The following is a 22,488-nucleotide window of genomic DNA, read 5'->3' as shown; positions in this document are numbered from 1 at the left end:
GTTTGACAGATCAATAATCAATACAGCGGTACAGTTTACTCTTAGTGTGCGTGTATTCATACATAAAATCAGAGGCAAGCAGTAATACATAATTTCCTTGATTGACTTACTAAATAAGCAGTTGTTACCATTAAAATATCATCTTTCATCTACAGTAATAAAGCTAGAATTTGTGGTTAATATTACAAAAAGAACACAAAGCAGCTTATTGAAACCATGTATTTTTCCCAGCAGTTAATTCTGGCATTAACACGCGGACTGATTGTTAGGGGTGTGGAACATATTCATATCAAAGTCCAATAACACCCCCCCCCCCCCCCGGTTTGTTAATGCATTATATGTTTGGCATGCTGTTTAAAAGCTACATGTGGTCGTTAAAGGGATTTAAATCCATGTGGGTTGTGAAAAAAGCAACATTTAAGCAATCCACCATTTTGCAGGTAAAATAAATACATAGCACAGCAGCAGCATATACCTTTCCCTTTGAGATGCATGATAGATAATGTTTGACAGCATTTTGGACAGCATGCTGAGGACACAATGTGCTGTGGGTGGCAGAGGTTTCACATATGGCCTTCAGTCATTACGCTTTTTTCCAGGAATGATACTGAAAAGGTAATACTGTACGTATGCTGTCTAATATTGCATGAAAAGAAAACCCCCTACATTTCCATTCATTCTGCTCTGCAAGCTGTGAGAAAGTTAACATTAGATCTGGAGGAATTTTTACATTTTTATTTTTCTTGTTTTACTGAACTCCAACAGATGCCTAAAGTACATGTTGTATTATAAATGTTGGCTGTATAACAACAAAGATAATTCCCTCTCGTAATATTGTTTAATGTAAGCATACACTACATGGTCAAAAGTACGTGGACACCTGATATCCATCATCTGATCCAAAATTATGGTCCACCCTTTGCTGCAATAACAACCTCCACTCTTCTTGGAAGGCTTTATATTAGACGTTGAAGTATTGCTGCTGGCATTCGCTTCCATTCACCATTCAGCCACAAGAGCATTAGTGAGGTCGGGCACCGATTGGGCAATTAGGCCTGGCTCACAGTTGGCTTTCCAATTGATCACAAAGGTGTTGGATGGAGTAGAGGTCATGGCTTTGTGCAGGCCAGCCAAGTTCTTCCACACCAATCCTGACAAAGCACTTCTATATGGACCTTGCTGTTTGCCAGGGGGCACTATCATGCTGAAACAGAAAAGGGCCTTCCCAAAACTGCTACCACAAGGTTGGAAGCACAGAATCGTTCTAGAATGTCATTGCATTAAGATTGGCTTCACTGGAACTAAGGGGCCTAGTCCAAACAATGAAAAACCAAGGGGTGTCCAGATACTTTTGGTCATATAGTGTATTTGTTTTATTTCAACTGATCTCAACACATCTAAATACATTTAATAATGATATGATCAGAATGATTTGTCTATTTGTTTGTTGATGAGGGTAGATTGCAGATTTGGTGATAGATCTCGTGACAGCTAGTTATTTTTGTCAGTATGTTCAGTTTAATTATACCATGCCATGTTGGAATCTTTATGTTCAGTTCCAATAGTAAAGGTGTAAATTTAAAAGATTATCAGAAGGTATGAGATTATGGGGAAGAGTAATGTTATGTCTTGCAGGCACATTTTGTAAAATGGAGGAAAATATTATCAGGAAGCTGAAATTTTCCAGGGCCACTGGTAAGTCTAATGCTTCCAACATATTATGATTTTGCTTGTGTGATCCATAATGCTATATGTAATTTTCTTTTTAAAATGTATATTAATCCTTGTAATCATTAAATTTAAATTACTATGGAAACAGGTTCATGGTTTTAACCTGTTAATGGGCTAATCCTAAAGATCAGCATTCTATGCAGCTTAGTTTAAAAAATAAGTTACAGAAAAATAAAAATTAAGGAGACTCAACTTAAGAATGAGAAGAATCTCTAAATCAACCAAGGAACATCGAACACAAATGGAATTAGAGAGAAATCATACAGGCTACCCATCGACCACAAGCATGTGCAGACAGCACACAGACAGCCAAGCAATGTGAAGCAGGACAATGTGAGGTGACCTCTACTGCCCTCACAGGCAGTGTCCTTCAGCAGAGAACTTTGGCTCTGTGCGAACGCGTGTGACTTCCTTCCTCGCTGTTTGTGTTTGCTGCCGTGGCGCAAAGTGGAAGGTTCGGAATTGAAGGGAGATGGGGGAGGTGGTTGGATGGGTTTGTCTACAGAGGACCGAGCAGCACTGCTGAGCTCAATCTATCAGCTGTCAGCTCAAACACTTACACCAGTGGGGAAGTTAGAATGGGAAACATTACCAAAAAAAAAAAAAAACTAAATTAATCTTTCCTCTTTTTTTCAAAATAAGTGACCCAACAAGGTCATGATTCAGACATTGCCCAGACAGAGGAAGGACTTGCAATAAAGAATCCTAAAGCTTTTCAAATTGGTGCTGGGCTCAGCTTTGACACGCTTTTTATCCCAATGACGCTCAAGTGTCCATTACCTGTGCCCTGGCTGGTAACGAGCGCGGGGTGGGCGACCTCTGTGATCTAATGAGCTGGGTGTCACAGTTAAAAAGTCTTCTGTTCTCTGCTCAGGGCCAGACGCCTCCCTGAAGGACAGTTACACAGTAATTTGATGCATCGTCTGCCTCTGACTGGTCAATAAAACAGTGAGACTGCAGCCCAGAGCCCTGAGGAAGATTAAACCACAAAATCAAAAGCAAGGATTTTTGCAGCCGGCCACAGGTAATGCACCGCTCTTTCTAGTCAATCACTTTGCCATGTTGTTTTTTTTTTCTTTCTTTCCTTCTTCGCCCACCCTAATTCCATGAATAAGAAATACTCAGGTCAGCTATACGTGTGCCTGGACCGCACGCTTGCCGTAGCCGTCCTCCAGAGCACGGTTCACGCCGAGCTGTATGTCTCCACCTATGGAAATTTGTCAGGCTCAGTAAGCAAGCTGTTTGCTAAAGTAGTCATTTTTATATTCCACTGACCCATACAGCTGTGATACTTGCTCCTATACCGGCGATACGAGGTGTGCAAGGAGCATTCAGTCAGAAAATTAATTCTTTATTCAAATATGATCCTTTCAAAAATGTTAAATGTGAATTCTTACTGCCCTTTAAACTCACTTTTCTGAATAAGAAATCTGATAAGAAACTGCCCAAATTATCAGAGCTGGGAAAGACATTCACATTTATGCATTTCCTCCAGATAATTTAACTTTTAATTTAAATTTTTTTGTCATATAAAACTGCAGATGAGCACACACCCAGACGCACACACACACACGCATTCTCTTCCCCACCTGGTTCCTTTTCACTCTTTCTATCCATGTCTATCTACCTACAATCTAAAGTCTGGAGGAGTTGATGTGTAAAAAAAGAAAAAGCATCTGGGCTGTCATCAAGAAAAATGACGCCGCCATGGGAGAATTCCGCCGGGGGTTACCCACAATTCTCAGAGCTCTGCTGCACAATAAACGTTTATCAATAACTTTGGAGCACACGGTAGAGGGTACGACTCTTATGTTCCTTGTGGAGTTTCTTTGGCTGTGAGGGGGAGGGCCTTCTGAAGGAAAGGCCAAAATACCTGTAACTTCAAAATCCCTCAGTAGCCCTAGGGCCCAAAGTTTAAACACTAAACCAGTTGAAATCTGATTTCTCACATGGTCCATGAACATCCAATATATGCTTCCCCCCCCATAGATACATGTTACCTGTTCAATTACAATGAGTGGCTTCAAGAGCAGTCATGAAAAATGTTGGTGTTGCAGTTCTAATGGACTTCTCTAACTGGAAGATGCAAAAGATTACTTTCGGTGTGACATGCAAAATAAAAACAAACTGAAGATTTGTCCAAAAAAAATCCAGCTGATCAAAAAATAAATAAAAATGCATAAACTCTCTATCATGTCAAAAATATATTTGATGTTTGTTTAATGAATGTCTATTCTAATTACATTATTTAAAGATAACATGTTTGAATTAACTTTGACAGTAAATTACTGTAGAATTCACATTAACTAAGAAATTATGTTAGAGTAAAAGTCAAAACCAATCCATCACTGCTGTAGACAGTCTCTTCATGGTATATAATTACCAAAAAATAGGTATATAATTCAGATTTCACCTTATGAAATCTGAATTATGAACTTAAGAAAATAAAAAAGTAAAGCGTTTTTGACAGACATTACTCTGGTTGGGAAAAAGAAAATAAGACCAAAACTGAGTAAAGTTTCAACAAATAAATTTAGTAGACACAGGGTACATTGAGACTACAGTGTCCTCCTGCATAAAGAGTTTAATGCTGATGAACTGTCATAGGAGCCTCCTTCAGGTAGACGGATAATAACTGTACGGACTCTCATGTTATTTTTTATTTACTTTGTTGTGACTCATGACAGAAGGAAAGAGTGAAATGTGTGCATGTGTGTGTGTTTATAAAAGGGAGAATATGTCACTGGGGGGGGGGGGGGGGTCAGTATATGAACACCATATGACCAAAAGTATCTGGACACCCCTTGGACTGGGGCTGTTTTTCATGATTTGGGTTAGGCCCCTTAGTTCCAGTGAAGGCAAACCTTAATAATTTTGGATGTGATGATGGATATCAGGTGTCCATATACTTTTGGCCATGCAGTGTGTGTGTGTGTGTGTGTGTGTGTCCGCACATTCACACACTGACAAGAGACTACTGTGTGTGCAGCCTTTCAGCTTCCAGGCCTCTCCACAGTGTGAGGCAAAGGGCAGCCAGCCGACCAGCCGGAATTGTACAACTGTTGTTTCCTGCAAACCAGCACTGTCCAAAAGCACACGCTGAGAGTCAGGAACTACTGCTCACACCCTGGCCAAGGGAACACAAGACACTGGACTAATGCGCGCAAGCAAGAGCCTGTGCACTATTTTACATGCAGACACAAAAAAATATACACGCACACACACACACGCAAAAGTACATGCACATGTACACACGCACGCGCGCACACACACACACACGAGCACATGCATGCGCACACACACACACACTCACAAGCAAAGTGCTAACATTATTCAGAACCTCAGACACAGCCTTTTCACACATTCACATGCAGCATCATGGCAGATCCGCCCTCCCACAACACACCAATCAGGGTCAACAGACACAGCATTTAACAAGGGCATCTAATGCAATCAGAGGGAATCACTCCACGGGCTGACGTGGGCCGTGGACCCAGACCGCCAGCCCGTCCTGAGCCATTTACCCCTAACCCCGCTAGCCCTCCGTGCAAACGGCGCAGCGGCGCTGGGAGCGGAGTCTGCAGGCAGCGGCACAGAGAGAGGCCGCGGTGGGGGAAAAGAGAAGACGGGAAGCGAGAAAAGAAAGCACTCCGTTAAGCTGCCGCCGCAGTTTCCATAACAACTAATAAACCGGCTCCCTCGCACATCATTAAAATACAATTTTTACTTGAGAAGTGAGCGTTTGCTAAATCTACATAACCACTAAGGAGGATGAAACAAGAAAAACACCGCCATTCTCCCAGAGCCATTATTTTCAAGTTGTGGGTGCGGCTTGTGTCAACGGCAGGGTTAACTCTTTCCAGACAGCGTTGTGTAACACCGCCGCGCGGCTTAACCACACAGGCAGGTCTGCCGGCATCCCTTTCATTAAAATCCCATAGACCCGGGAGGAACGCTGTCCCAGTTTATAGCATTTCTAATCAATATTTTATTTGTTAAAGAATTACAAAACAGCATTAACGATAACACAAGGTATGGATACAACACTATCATATCACCAGGGAAGGAACCATTAAATTCCATGCAGTGCTAGTGGAAGATGCAAAAGCTTTTTGAGGCAGAGTTTCTTCCTTTTTTCCCCCACATGTGTAATGCCTTTGTTTTTGGATTTTTTCAGATGAGGTGTGAGAAAAGAAAACAGCCTATATATTACGAATTCTAAAAGCTTTGCGAAAGCTGAACGCGTTTCCCCTCAGAGTCCATGTTAGCGCAGGAGTGGAGTGTGCTTCCAGAGCTGCGGCTTGTGCTTTTCCACATGCGAAACGAGCCAAAGATCCCACGCTTTCTTCTAGCAAACGAACGGTCAAACCAGAAGTGCACTTTTTTTATACAGCGGCTCCAGGAAGAAAGCGCAGGACTCCTTTGCCCGGAGATCACAAGCCAGTATCTCACCCCACGAGAGCACGACCAGAGAGGAGAAATGTGAAACTACTGTTAATGAAAAACGTTAGTGATCTGGCCGAGGACTCCCAGCCCGCCACCAGCAGAAAGGTAACCCGCCGCCCATACAAACGGCCGTCGCCCCCGCGTACGCGCGACCCTCCAGACAGAAACTTTCGCAACTTTTTTCTTCTCCTTCCTCACCGAGGACCGCAATGACAAGCTCAAGGAGAAACATTTCCTCTTCATTCAATCCGACCCTCTGAAAAGACAATTTACCACTGGTAAAGTAAAAAAAAAAAAAGTAAGAAATAGAAAAAAAGGTAAGCGAAAGAAATAGGGAGAAAGTTGTTGGAGCGCTGGCTGGCAGGTCCTGATATTGTTTGAAATCATTACCGATGGCAGAATTCCTCCCTGCCTTCGGCGTGGCTAACCTTGAGCGAGGGTTAGTGGACCCTGGGCGTCCGGCGAGCGGGCCGGGGAGCGCAGCGTTTATTTAAGCATTCTGCTCAACAGGCGCCCGGGGGGTTATAACCCTCAGAATCTGTATTAGTTCAGCTGGAGCCGCCATTAATACACAGCGCTGGGCCACACCATAACCTTTCACTGCCCATCTCAAGGGTGTCCTCAGGAAAGCGCCGCTTTGTAACAATCGCTCGGGACGACTTTCAAAGTGACCTCCCTCCAAAGTCAGTCCCATTTGCTTTTCTTTTTCATTTTTTCCCCTCTCCACCCTCCCCCCTCCTCCCTTCGCTCTCCCCTCTCAGTCTTCTTCGTCTCCGTGCCGAGGCGGTCGATTGGAGTGTGTTGCTCCGCAGTCGTACCTGTCAGGAGAAAGGGATAGGAGCCACCCTCCTCCCCTGGATTCAATTAAAGATTAGAGGCGGCCCGGACAGGGGGCACGCCCTGCGTACCCAGCATTCCGGCAAACCCTCGCCCGCAAAGAGAGACGGGCGCCTGGCGAGCACTGCGCCAACGCAACCTGCAAGCCTCCAAAATCAGCCCTCTTATCACGAAGCAGCCCCCCGCGGGACTGAAATATTCATCTTCTTTTTTAGCAATCGTCCCGATGTCATCTTGTCACGTCAGACATGCGACTGAGCAATGTGAAGACAGGGGAGGGATTATCCCAGGAGTGTCCGCAGGAGTGCCAGTACGAGCAGCGAGGGGGCGGGGGGGGGCAGCCAAACCCCTGTGACGGGCCTCAGCCGCTGTGAGATCACATCCAAACCCAGCGGCTGTCCACTGCCGCCCATCAAAGCCCCATTGATACGCTGACCCTGGGAATTAACAGACATCGCCAGCCATTTGCACTACAACTTCTTCAAGGAGCTCGGCATCCAGGACAGGCAGACGTGCGAGATCTCACTGTCCATTTTAATATTCCCCCCAGAGCGAAAAACAGACAGAAAATCAATACCTTCATTTTTTTTTCAATATTAAAAGAATGAGGGGAAGAAAGGAACCCCCAACCTCTCGCTATAAAACCCAAGATTGGCTTTAAACCCATTTGCCATTTTATCTGGGATGGATCTAGAGACAGGCCTCTTGGGTAGAATTATTTGATTAATTGTTGTTCTTCATTGTTCTGTCTTTTTTTTGCTGTACAGAGACAGAAATGTGTGGAATTGTGGGGGGGAAAAAAGCTCTATCAGTTTTGCTTTTTGTGTGAATCAGCAGTTTACTAAGTTTGAAATTATATATACTTTAACACTATGACAGAACACAGCCTAGAGAAGGCCAAAAATTCCCAATTAAATTAAACTGAAAGAAATGGCACATACCAACAAAATAACAAAAAAAAAAAAAAACACCAGAGACAATCTGAGCTAATTAATTATGCATAAATTATTTTCATGTATTAGCAGTTTTCAATTCCCACTGCGAGCAACCAGTGATCCAACTAAACCATGTTGATTTTGTCATGATAATTGGGTATTATATTAACCTGGTTTCCAAATTAAGCTTAATAAGATAAGAGCAATAATGAGAAAGGAGAAAAAAAAAAAAAAAAGCATATTACTCTTATGTCTCTATTGCCTAATTAAATGTTACCTGCACATGTAAATGCAATTGTTAATCCAGTTTAATGTTGTACCAAAATGAAATCACTCGTCAAGACAGACACCGACGTCAGTCACGGACAGTCTTTTATGATACTGCCTATGCGCTGTTTGTGCAACAGAAGCAAGTCATAAATTCAGACACACTATAAAGTACAAGGAAGCATAATCTGCTCAGTATGAAAAAGACAGAAGAGGAAGCATTGAAATGCAAGTGCAGAGCCCGGTACCTTGTTTATGTATGTCATTTCTCCATGATGGCCAGGGCTGGACACACAGCGCTGTATTCGTTTCTGGAATTCAAGCCAAATTCTGCTCTTAATCGTTTCTTTAGCCCAATCATTCACAATTTTACATTTTAGTTAAATTTCTTGCTAAGCTATTAAATGGAAGCTGAAGACCAAAATACGGTAAAGAAAGGATAGGGAAAAGGAACGGTGTAATCAGTGTTAGCAAAGCTCAGCCCGGGCAGCAAGTCACTGGGAGGAGAGTGAACCTTATGGGCTGGGTAATTAGACCAAATCACACACAAAGGGCTGCGAATTAACAGGACAAACAGCAGGCCATTGTAGTCCAGGTTTCCCAAGCTTGCCTCCTGATTGAAGCAGTAAGGCACGTTGGGCAGAGCTAAGTGGCAGAAGCAACAGATGGAATCTGACACCAATGGAAGGAAAAATGGGAAGTGATATGTAAATGAAGCACTCATCTAGCCTTGAGAAGTGGGTGTGAATTAAACATGGGTCACGTAAAAATAATTGCCACTCAAATTCAGTGACTGCCTGCTGTGGAATTCATACAGGTGTGAGAAATGCTGTCTTCATTTAGCCAAACTTGACAAAATGTATTTCTCTCTGTTTCTCATCATGGGATCCCTCACATAAGATGAGGTGCAGCCGTACAGAACTCTCAGTCTCTTCCCCAGACCTCAAGATAGAAAGAAAAAGAGCAGAGGGCTTAGAGTCCCACCATATAACTGGCATTGGAGCCAACACCACTTGACAAGAGCCCAGGGGAACCATGAGTGGCCAGCCACTGACAAAGGGACAGGCTGCCTCAGAGCCGGTCCTAAGCAGGGTCCCCCGACTGGCACACAAAGGAGACCAATAAACCCTATACTGTATGTCCTTTTGCAATGTAACCCAGGCAGGCAACACATTCTGAAAGCAGCCAGGAACAGCTCTGGAATCTCCCTCCAGGAGAGCGCTGGCCAGACTGGCTCTGTCCATAAGGGGGACGATTGAATCCGAAACAGAAGGCATTACGGCTTCACCAAAAAAAAAAAACAGAATTGGTAAATATTTGCCTCAGATACATCATTTTGTCCAAATGAAAAACAACAATCTCAATGCCTCGAAATATCAAACAAAATAAAAAAGGTTTAAAATGATTGTACTTTGTAAGAGGTGTGCATGAGCACCTTTGCTGAACAGTGCACCAGGCTCTAATGAAGTCCCCGGTGCATCATGGTCCAAAGACAAAAGTCTGATGGGTATTGTTAGTCATTCAGAAAGAGAGACGGAGACTATTATGAGCCCTGGGTAAGGCTGGAGGCATCGGTCCTCTGGTGCCGGCCACTCAGGTTATACATCCTGGAGCATGAGGATCAAGTTTGTCTGACTCGCTCTCTTGGGCTATGCTCTCAGTTCAGTGTGTGTCAAGTTCAGTCATCAACCCTGGACCTGGAGCCGACCATCTCCAGAAACATTTCTCTGACTCGTTCAATATCCCAAAACCACACTCCCTGCACCCCCCAACTCCCCTGCACCCTCCACTCAGGCTGATTGCTGGTGTTCACCCCCCCCCTACAGCAACAATCCTGTGTTTTCTTACCACACACCTGTCTCACAGAGCACATCTGACCCTTTGGCACTGTACATCACAGATAAATTCCATTGTCTGATTCCTAGTGCAATAAATGCCGGGGTTATTATTTCTCCTCCACCTCTCTTAGCACACAACTTAATGAAAAACAAGGTTCCTTCAAGCTGCCATCAGAGCCAGATCTTTTACAGAAATCAATAAGAGAAGATTGCTCGGGCGCAATTGAACTTGCATCATTGCTCGATACATACGGCAGGCCAGGTAATGTTTAAAACCGGGACGGTATGCTCACGGCAGCGCTCCTGAAGAACACAGTCAAAGGCCTGAACAAAGGCATCCGCAGACACAGAGGATTTCATCTGAAGAAAGAGAAATGAAAAATTATTTGTCATCAGTTGTCATCGCCGTCTCAAAACAAACCCGCGATCTGCAGAGCCGCACCCCGGGCAGCCAGGGACCTCCTCTGCCAGCGGGTGGGGGGGAAACGCGAGCGTTAGCAGCGGGGCGGAGTCGGACAGGAGACCACCGCGAAGCCATGAAAGCGCTTTAATGAATCCCAGAATAACAAGCTTGTGTCCCGCAACGCAGCAATAATGACCGTAATCTCCAGATCAGCGACCACGTGCGCCCTTGCTGGGGAAAACGGAGGGCCTCGCTGAAGCGTCTCAATCAGGGGTGCTCCGGGAGGGGGTCACCAGGGCACCTTTTCTATTTCGTGGGTTCTTGACCATATATAAGTGTTTAATGAAGGAGGTCTTTCTGTGGGAAAAAGAAAACTGGCCTGGGGGTAATGGAAGTGTCTTCAGTGTCACTGATGCGCCGAGCGGGTGTAAATTCACGCGGAGGGTATATTGGAGATTGCGGTGTTATTGGAAGACGCAGCCCCTTGACGCACGCGTGCGGAGAGGCGACGGCCGTGTGAGGCGGCCCCCGAACGCGCCCTGCGTCGGTCCCGGCGACCACTCCGCCGACGGAGACCAAGAAAACGCGCCATAAAAGCGACGGGGACCGACAGCACATAAAATAAAACAGTGCTGTAACTAAAACCGAGCAGTGATAATAATAAGCTCTGATGGGGTCCTCTTATCGCCATCGATTTCCAATAACGGAGATCATATAAAGCGAGGGTAATTACACTGTGCAAGCAGAGGTCGTCCTCAGCAAATATCATTATTATCAAATTAGAATGGAAGGCTGGAATGGTTCATGCACATTAGAACGGGGACCCAGAGGAGACGCGGGGAGGAAGCATCCAGAGTCTGATCCATCGTGTAATACTAGCATGCCCTGCTCTCAGCCAATTCTCCCTGGGTTACAGGCGCATTACAGAGCCCTGCCTTCTGCAGCCACAAGTCACAACCTCAAAAACACGGCACGAACCACAAGACCAATCATGACTACATCATGAGGGTCAGTGACCATGTAAAGCACTGACATTGCATTTTAAAGTAAATTAATTAGATTAACGCGAATTCACGGGAAATGCTTGTACACGTGAGAAGGTATGGTGATTAAAATGACAGAGCCTACACCACCAACATTCAGGAAAGTATCGATTGATTGGATCAGCAGAGCTCTGAAATTCAATTATGCTTGTGATTGCACAAAGTGATACTACATGCAATGCACTAATCTGCAAGGTGTGTAACATGCCTCTAAGTTGACCACAAGTTGACCAGAAGAGAGTTGGATATGCTCCACTGGGCTTTTTTCTGCCTTGCTTACAATCAATTTTGCAAATGTGCTCTGACTGGGTGTATCATTTCAGTCCAAAGCCAGCATTTCATTGAGGGGCGCAAGCTCAGGGCCCTGCCTGTGCTCGAGGTGGCAATGAATTAAAATGTAAACCTGAACAGAAGGCTTAGAGGAGAGCAGGTCTAATGCCTAGCATTCTGAAAGACCAAAGACACAGAATAATGATTAAATCTTCAGTTAAAAGTGACCTTTGCATGATTGCATCTGCAGTTTGGGTACATTTCAAATGTGTCTAGTTTTTCAGGGGTTTTTTTTTCCTTTCCTTCCATGGGAATAAAACGGCCTTTGCATTAAAACACCGGAATAATTAAAAAGCATATTATTATTGATTCATGTCAGGTATCACCTTGCCATAAACAAGCATTGAATGAGACATGACCTCTCGCAGGTGCTGGGAGGCCTTTTCCATGCTTTTTGCATTGTTGATCAACCCTGTCTGGGCACACATTCAATCAAAGTCATGATGCCATTATTCATTAGTAGTATTTATTTTATTAAATCTCAGGCATGGGTTGGTTGTTTGTCTCCTCACACCCCACTGCATCGCACCCCCCTCCCCCCCCCTCGCGTAAAATTGTGCTTGTAAATGAAATCAGACTTAACCATGCGTTGGCTTTTCATCAATCTCTGTGTGATGGCTGCTCGCCCTTGATTCATGGCTCTCACCCTTTACTGCTCCTCCGTATGCAAGCTGATATGAGTAATGACCCCCCCAGCTGTGCTGCCCCCTGCTCCGGGAGAGTCGACCTGGGGGAGGAGCCCGGGATCGGGGTTTTTTGGCATCCTCCCGTTCATACGGAATTTGGATATTTTGACACTGAGAAGGTCGCCTCTCCTTTTGAGAGAGAGCGGCGCGGTCCTTGTCAACGTGCCACGGAAAGAACAGCACTCTCAGGCCGAGCGGGTCAGGTCTGCTTCCCTGACGGAAAGGTGCTCTTGACGGCTGCTGTAAAAACAAGGCCGATCCCGACATCCCCCCGAACCCCCGCCCCGCCCCTCCCCTCCCCTCCCCGACCCGGACGGCCCGCGCTCGGCGTCCTTGTCCTGTCACGGCCGGTGGCTGCCACGGGCGGGCGGCGCGGTCGCCACGGCGCCGGGCGGCGAGAGCGGCGCTCCCCCCCCCCAACGTCTCTATCTCCCGAGCGGCGCGGCCGGAGGCATTAGCATAAACAAGCCGTGCCGCCCATGTCTACCTGTCAGGCGCTGTCACCGCGTGGCTGCAGTGGAGAGCACGGTGCATTAACCCGGGGACTTATCTCCCGGGCTGTCCGGCCCTGCGCTTCCAGAGGGGATTAGCGCTCAGGAATTGGTTTTGGGTCCTTGTCACTCTCGGCTGATTAGAACCCCCCCTGCTCCATCACTCTCCCAATAGCGGGGAATCCCCGGTGTTTGCATGTCCTCTTTCGCCGAGCGCTTCCCTCATTAAATCCCTGGAAATCGGGCCCACCAGGTGTGCTAATCGCACGGAGCGCCACGCGCCGAGTGACGCGGGCCCGCGGAAGGGGACGGGGCAGGAGGGGAACGACATCTCGCATCGCGACACTCACGCCGAGCGCCGACACAAAGAACTGTGACCGGCCCAGGGACGGGGGGGAGACGGTAATAAAAAAAGGCATTCACACCTGTAATATTGCAGTACGGAGCAGGAGTCTCTGCTATTCCACTACAGCGCTAATGACAGAGCGGGGAGGGGGGGGGGGGGGGCCTAATCCATACATCAAAGTTCAAGGTCTGATCCATCCGGCTGCGTGTTTACCTGTTTAATCAATAAGGGGAATATGACTATAACGATCGTACTTTGTTCTGACAATCATCGTTAAGGGGAGCATGAAATGTGCACCATGGGAGCGGGGCCTGCGAGCGAGGCTTTAATTAGAGCGGGAGGGGCGGAGGCCCCGCACCAGAGCGGAGGAAGCCCTGCGTGTCCTTCTGTCCTCCAGGAGCCAAGGTGCCCGGCCGCGCGGCCGCCCAGGCGCTCTCCGTCCTTCCCGCGCGGGCCAGACGCCGCGCGCCCGCCGCTCCAGAATTAATGGGCTTGTCTGCAGAAGGCCAAACAAAGCCTTGTTTACGGCTGGCCATTAAAGGCAGTTACGCTCATGCAAAGAGATCAAGCGCCGCCACGCCGCCACCCCGCCGCCCCCGGCCCGACCGCGTCCCGCCGGCCATGCGTGCCGTTCACCTTGCCCTTCCCTCCCGCGGCAGGACCCCGCCCCGTCGCCCTGTACCCCCACCCAGTCGCCCTGTCCCCCCGCCCCGTCCCGTCCCCGTCCCAGCCTACACCCTGTGCACACCATCAAGTGCCGAAAACACTCCATTTCTGCAGCTGAAATCTAGCAATCGTCTCTCATCGTCACTCATCGTTAATTCTGCCCAGTGTCTTATTTCCTACTGTACCTATGAAGCAGAAGATCTCTCTATGACTGAAAGTCGGGCCCAGAAGTACTGCGCGCCCGTCATGAAGATCCATCGCAGTACCCCACCTCAGGCACAGAGCCTTTCCGACCAAACATCAGAAAAAGCCGTCCCCAACTAACAGCTCACAAGCTGTAAAAAATAACTTATTTTTGGCCAAAAAAAAAAAAAAAAAAAAAAAAAAACAGGACTGCAACTCCTGCAGGAAGCCACTCGGCAATAAGGAGGAGGTATTAGCATGGGAGTCATCTGATGTAAAAATTCATTGTGTGTTCTTAAAGATTTCACAGCGGGGTCCCTCCCCGTAGCCGCTTCTGGTGTTGCGCCGCTTTCGCGAGAGTTTTATGGGCCGCAGTTTTTAAAATTTATGTATTTTTAAAAAGTATCTTACCACACCTCCTCTCCCTCTCCCCCGCGTGTGCAGGCATTGTGATTTCTCCTCTGTTGGGCGGGTGTGTGAGGGTTCCGCGGGAGAATGCGGGCGGGCGGCGGGGAGGAGGATGCAGCCACTATGATGCAGATCAGATCGCCTTGATCTGTAAAGTAAATTTAAATGAGGTTTTCTCTTTTTTTTAACCTGCTGGGGAATGGGTTGCGGTTGGCTGCCCTGCCAGCAGCCTGCTCCTTTGAAAAGAACGACTTTTTAAATTACACATAAATCACTGTCAGCGCGAGGGGCCGGCGCTCCGGAACCCCCACACACAGTCAGCGGAGGGCGCCGCCGTGCCACCGCAATCTCAGACCCCCTCCTCCCTGTGCATCGCTGCTCCGAGCCGGGCACAAACACACATCACACACACACACGCACACACACACACACACACACAGACACACACACGCGCGCACAAACACACATCACACACACACAGACACACACGTCTGCGGCACACAACACACACATCCACCACACACACACTCTCACACACAACACCCACACACACGTCACAGACAACACACTGCACACACTCCACACAAATACGTCCCTGCAATGGCATGACACTTACCCAACACATGATTCCAACAAAATGCATAGACATGCCCTAATAAACAGAGGTGATTAGCACAGCTCCACAAAAAAATCATCACACATTACTAGCACCACGCACAAGCACAAATGAGCAACATGGTACAATCACAACCCTCAAAACATACAACATGAACGAGACAGTCTCACACTCACACACACACAGACACACACACGGTCTCACACACACACAAACACACATCACACACATCAACGCACGCACGCACGCACACGCACGCACGCACACACACACACTCACGCACACACACACGAACACACACGCACACAAATTACTGTCCCTGCCTTTTAATGCTCTCTGCATGCACACTTTATTCCCCTAATTATTTCACATGATTCGGGTGGCATGAGCAAATGCATGAGTAATGCCCTTAATATATACAGTAGGTGATTGAGCACAGCTCCAGGCTAAAAAAGAAATGCCATACAGCTATTACTGAGCACCACGGCGTACAAGCAATAATGAGCAATTATGGTACAATCGCCAATTTCCTTCAAAACATATCTCCAAGCATGAACGAGACAGTCTCACACGTTCTTAAAATTACCATTACGGATGCACTAGTATAACCAAAAAAAAAACCCACAGGAAATATGACAATAACTCTTATACCTTTAAATCTCTATGTGCTTCAAAAAGCAGTTTAAATGAATTAAACGGGTATATTCCTAGTTCCTTCGTAAAGGTCTGTGTGAGTGACTAAGTGAGTTTTTAAGAGGGTGAATGAGTAACTCGGAGAGAGAGAGCGAGCGAGCAAGAGAGAAATAGACACAATAACTTCAATAAACCTTGTTGAATGTCTGGTGTAAATGTAGAAGGTAAAGGAACATTGTACTTGGATGAACAATGGGTCTCCTAATTAAAGTGATTCATGAATGGCTTCTTGGTTGGGGCGGTTTCTTGAATGAATCAGGGAAACTCATTACTGCCCTCTGACAGCATAAGCCTGGAGCAGAAGGCCACCCGCAAGCCCACCAGACACACAGACAGAGCAACACTCCACAAAATCACCTCCAGAAATCAGCGTTAGCCTGCCTGGGCAGCCATGACAGCGGTTACTGATGCACCAGCCCGCCCGGCCGCAGAAGGACATTAAGGCTCATCCGCAGCAGGACCCTTTGGAGGAGAGAGCGCACGCAGAGCCTGCGGGGCCCGGCCTTGAGGCCCAAGATCTGACTCCGCGCGCGTTCCGCTCCCCAAGGCTCGGTCGCGCTCTTCCTTTGGGCTGCAAAGCCGCCCCTGCTGAAATTCCTCTCCTTGTCATCTCTGTCATTTTCCATTGCAAAGGAATTTCCAGGGAAGACAGTTCATCAATTTCAATGAAGTTCGCGCGCAGAGTGTCTCTGTGAATAACCCTGTCAGCGGCAGTCACCGATCCAGCTCCTTTGGCTCCTCGGCGAATCGGGGGGCCTCCCCATTCGGCCTGTGGAGTGGGCCCCCGCCGTGTGTGAACTCCAGGAGGAATCTGCAGTGTGTGGGGGGGGGGGGGGTGGACAGCACCGCGCTCCTCTGCAGCAGCCGCTACAGTACATCACCGCTTCTGCCCACAAACTCAGAAGCCGGAGGGTGCCATGGTTACGCGCGAGATGTTTAAATATACCGCATGGAGATCTTGGGCTGCCATTCCCGCCGCGGTCGCGTATATTGTCTTGTGCATCTGGTGTGGGTTTCACTTTGTACCGGCACTTTCTTTTTTTCCTTTTTTTTTTTTTTTTTAATGAGCACAATCTTAATTACAGGTAATTAGAATTGGTTGGCGCCTTGCTCGGACTGAAGAAACAGATGACAGCGTATGTCTGCGTGATAAATGCAGCGGTGTGGGGGAGACGGAGCCAGAGCGGCCAGTCATGCTGCAATCATCTGTTACACTTACAATTATAGCTGTTAATTAATTCTGGAATTATAACGGCTGGAATCAGAAGTGACTTGCAGATGTGATTGTTCCTGCAACAGCAAAAAAAAAAAAAAAAAAACACAGCGCTGCCGAGGGCCCTGGTGCAGCTGATGTGGGGAGCTGCTAGCTGGACAGCTCTTTGCTTACATTTCCTCCTCAATAGCAAGCGCTTAATGCATCCCTCTCCTGGTGAACCTGAGGCTGGGAACATTGCACCCTGGATGCAGCAGGTGGCAGTAAAAGCACAGATTAGACCTGAAATACCGAGTTCAGGAAATACTGTGAGGAGTGAATATTTTTCTGAGAAATTATGGGATGGGGACACAGGAGATTGCGGGGGTCAAATAAAGTTTTTCAGCCCCGTCTCAGAACTACATTTTTATATGCGGATTTCCTTTTCATGGCAGAGATCTGAAGCATTCACAGTCTCCAATATCCACTGCTGTTCCAAATCGCCCAGTGATTTGTCTGGAGATCAAAGGTCATCATTGAATTTAACGCAAGCAAAAGTTAATGAATATGAATGAACAAAATAAATGCTGATGGATGTTTTATCTTATCTCTTGAAAAGATGAAATGTTTTCCTTGTACTTACAAGGACAAACAAAAAAAAAAAATCTAAGGTGCTGGCTGTCAGGCAGGTTGACGGACATCGATAACACTGCACCATAAAACGCCACCAAACAGAGGCAGGGAGAGAACGGCCAGTCACACCAGGCGAATGGATGACAGACTGGGATCAACATTGCTCCGGTCAGATGTCGCAGAAACATGGAAGACAACAAACCATACATAACTGTCCTTCAATATCCTATTGTGAGTACTGTAAACTGTAAAGGCCTTTTTCAAATTGCATCACAGTTTAGATAATTATTTAAAAACTGGCAATAGTTAATAAATTATATAATAAAAATACTTTTTTTTTTCCCTCTCCCCATTTCCTCCCAATTTTGAAAGCCCAATGTATTTATCAGTGTTTATTGCTGCAACCTCTTATCAAATCAGGAGGCTGCAGAGAAGCCTGTGCTCTTCTCTGAAGAATGTGATATCAGCCGCCATGATTACTCACAATGGTTATTCAAAAAAAAAAAGAAAGTATTTTCATGTTATGGAAAATTCCATCTTAGTGATTTCATGTCAACTATGAAGCAAGGATACAAAAATCCCTTTATCATTTAATGGCACCAAACATACCTGTGATCAACCACTTCCAAGAAGGTTGCTATGCCCTCGAGTTACTTTTCAAACCCGATAGTAACGTCATCCAAACTGGCAAATGGCCATTTCAGAGCCATTCACACTGCACTAAGCACAGCTGCCCTTTGTCTTCAGTACATCGCACACAGTTACTGGACCAAAATGATTTTTTATGTGCTCAAAGAGCCTCCATCACCTGCCATAACTGATCTACTGTTCTAACCTAGTTGGTTGTAACAATATACAGTGAGCCCCATAATGTTCAGGAGAAAGACTTTTTTTTTCTTTGGCTCTGTACCCCACAAATTTAGATTTGTAATCAAACAATTCACATGTGGATAAGGTACAGATATTCACAGCATTTATTCAAGGGTATTATTACACATTTTCCCCATGTAGAAATTACAGCACATTTCATACATAGCGTATACACACAGTACGCAGTAACACACAGTAGCAGATACAGTGAATGGAATCATTGTGAGAACCTGAAATGAAGATTTCTTATGGGGGAGTAGGAGACTACATGAATTTAGAATACAAGCCCATTAAACAGCTACTGTTGTGAAACTTTTTCACCATGGATCATACTACAGAGACCTCAATTTAGCACCAGGTAGATTATATTGTGAGAAATACAGCACTGCGTATAGGCTAGGTCACCACGTTGCACACTGTTTTGCAATTACATACACACCATGATTTGTCTGGGCACCTTTCAAACTTCTATTAAATGTAGCCCGAGAGAAGCAGAGTATGCAATGCCACTTTGTTCAGCATCCATCTCAAATCACAATGGGTGGCAAAGCACAGTTCAGGAGAAAATATGCCATTTTAATACATTCACTTTGCAAAGTTCAGTAACCCATCGTTTAAAAAATTGGCGGGAATTGGCTGACTGGTTATTTAAAAGCACAGAAAATCTTAAGTTAATACCAAATCTTCATTTTTACAGAATGTTTTTGTGTTTGTTTGACCACACAAAGTTGCAGCAAGGGAAATACACCTTTTTTTTTTTTTTTTTTAATGATTGACATTTAATTTTAAGCAGAAGTGCTTACATGATAAAGACTGTGGCCATTAGCTCTGTTCACACTACATTATCACCATTTTAGAGGCAATCAGAAGCCACCCTCCAAACTACCATGGAAAGCTGTAGCAAAAAAAAAAAACAGTGTCTGTAGGTTGGAAACTTTTTCCACCAAAATGAAGGCAGAAGAAATATCAGTTATGCCTGTGTATTTTGAATGCTTACTCACACTCATTTTGGGGTTTCAGGATGTTTCTGTACCTTCCCATCAAATATGCCACAGTTTCAAATATGTTTGCATACAGTTTTCAAGTGTGTAATGTTGCTCTTACACACATAATGCAAGTGCTTAGTTACACATAACATTAACTACCTAGAAGCCTTAATAAGCTTCAATAACAATTTCATTTCACAAAATAATAAGTTAGCTCTTCTTACATTTGATATTGAGAATTAAGCAGCCAAACTTGCCACTAGTTGTTAGTTCTACATTTAGCTTGCCAGTGAGAAGGCTGGTTGCCTTTGTCTATTTTTGATACATTGGAGACATAGAGATGGGGACAAGCAGAAACCTTCTTTTTTGGGGCATTTCTGTGAACACCAGACAGCAGGGTTGTGAAGTTCAAGTTACTGAGATTTATTTTTACAGAGGATTAATAAACATGTAACTATTTATAACTATAAAATAAATAATAGCTTTCTTCAAGTTCATACCTACACCTTCCCATGTACATTTCTGTCATTTCTAGTTCACATATGATCTAACTGCGTTGAATTTATTTAATTGATCTACTGCCGTGGAAATCATTAAAAATTAGAAGGCATGGAGGTTGGTTTCCTCTCCAAAAACATTTGTCCTTTATCCAACCTAGATAGCAAACAGTTGCAATCACAATAGCAGTAACTGTCAAAGCCATTGCTGTCACAGTCTGTGTCATAAAACATTTATGCATGACTCACACAAGTCTCGTCAACTATAGTCACCAATGGACTTTAATGGTCTTAGAATTTTTTTACTGCCAGAAATAGATTTCCTGTCACGGCCCAGAAAAGAGAAAATGACAAAATTTTCATTGTATAATTGTGGCATGTAGGTCAGCAGTGGAGCTTCAAATACTCAGACATGTCCCAGAGATCTCTACTGTCTTATCTCAGAAGTTTGGCCTCACAATGAAGCCACTTCACAATGAAAACGATCTATAGCTGTTAAAGACAACATTGTCTTCAACATTTTTTTTGCAGAAAAAGAAGTAGTACTGTTTACAATTCATTCATTTATTCATTCATTTAGGTTTTATTTAAATCTCAGAGACGCACTGATAGAGCAACCCTCATTTGCAAAGCTGCCGAGAACAAACCTCAGATAAGACAAATAGATTCATTTAAACTTAAATTCAAGACAACAATGGGACCGTCTTTAGTGTATTTCCTAAAATATTAATGTGTATGGGGCACTGAAGTAGAATGCAGATTGACCTAGACTGGAGTTAACAGTGGGAAGTCTGAGGACCAGCCGGTCCTGGGTACTTGTATGATATATGGTGGTATTCTAGATGAGAAGTGTGGATAAATAAGGAGGTAGCATATTGAGCATGGCTTTATAGATAAAAACATACCAGTGTTGGTCATGTCTTACTGACAGAGAATGACCAGCCAACCTTATTATATAGGATGCAGTGATAAGTTCCATAGCTGTCACCGGTTATAAATCTAAAGGCAGAGTGGTAGGCAGCATCTAATGGCTTAAGGCATTGCATCTCAGTACAACAGCAGTTGCATCTCCGTACAATATGTCACCATAGTATAAAACTGACAGAAACACTGCTTAGATTAACCTCTTTCTCCATGACATGGATAAGCAAGTTTTATGTCCATACAGGTAGCTCAGCTTTAGTTGCAACTTCCTTGTTAAACTATCAATTGAGTTCGCCATCTACTCGAATGCTAAGGTATTTGTAGTGGAGGACACTTTCAATGAGCGTATCAGTTAAAGAGCAGATATGCAGTATATGTTATTGTAGTCAATTGCCCTTGCTTTAGAGGACACAGCATATAGCTTTATTTTTTCAAGACAGATAAGTTTAAGCCTGGTATGTTGTTTCTGTAAACTGCTAAAGGAAAGTTGCTGATTATCGATAGCAAATTGTATAAACAAGAGTAAAACACAGTATCATTAACATATAGATGATAATTACAAGTGTTGAGAGATGCAACAATTACTGATACTGTAAACAGAGAATAAAACTGGCACCAGGACCAAATCTTGGGATCACCTTTGGTAATATATAAAAATCATGAGCAGGTCTTGCCTACCTTTTTACACTGTTACCTATCAGCGAGGTCATTTTGAAACCACAGAAAAGCCATAAAATCTAAACCAATGCTGGGTAACCTCTGTAACAGTAGTGGATGAACGACTGCATCAAAGGCTTTGAATAAATCCACAAAGAGTATAGCACAGTGCTTTCTATTATCAGGAGCAGACACAATGTTATTTAAAACCAGAGAGTCTACTGAGATTGTGCTGTCCCTAAATCCAGACTGATAGGGACTCAGCATAGAAGAATGAGACAAAAAAAAAAATTTGAGTTGGTCATTTACCAATGACTCGAATATCACTGCAAGGCAAGACAACTTAGAGATATACACTTTTTTCATATAAATATTTTCTAGAACTAAAACTACTTGACGGGTCTAATGGAAACTGTAAAAAGGGACACAAAAGTGCAACAAGATATAGAATTTAGGTTGACGATAAATGAGACACAGTATACCCAGAGATAGTGTTGAGCAGTCCATAGTCCGTAATCGATATGGAAGAAAGAAACCGTTTCATCGAGTCTGTTATTGGTGCAGTGAGTTTCAGACTGCTGGGAGAATCATAAAGCCTGCTTCCCCTTCATCGGTCATATTGCATAAGTGTATACTGTATGGATCATTAACAGAAATTCATCTGATAAGACCACAGGTCAACTGTACTTAAAAAAACCAGACAAAAGTTATGTTTTACCTGATAGATTAGGCTATAAAAGGAGGTGTAATGCAAGCCAAATCTGCTGAGTAAATCTAATGAGATATAAGATTCTCACTGATTAGATAAGC

The 22,488-nt window shown here is 44.8% G+C and overlaps 1 protein-coding gene across 7 annotated transcripts in view; it reads right to left on the bottom strand.

The window, feature by feature from the left end:
• Positions 1-22,488, bottom strand: part of rbfox3a (RNA binding fox-1 homolog 3a) — a 549,809-nt gene that overhangs the window by 513,956 nt on the left and 13,365 nt on the right. The window lies entirely within an intron of this gene.

The sequence above is a fragment of the Anguilla rostrata genome, chromosome 2 (assembly GCF_018555375.3).
Source record: "Anguilla rostrata isolate EN2019 chromosome 2, ASM1855537v3, whole genome shotgun sequence".
Classification (NCBI taxonomy): Eukaryota; Metazoa; Chordata; class Actinopteri; order Anguilliformes; family Anguillidae; genus Anguilla; species Anguilla rostrata.
This window is presented reverse-complemented; position numbering and strand designations above follow the sequence as displayed.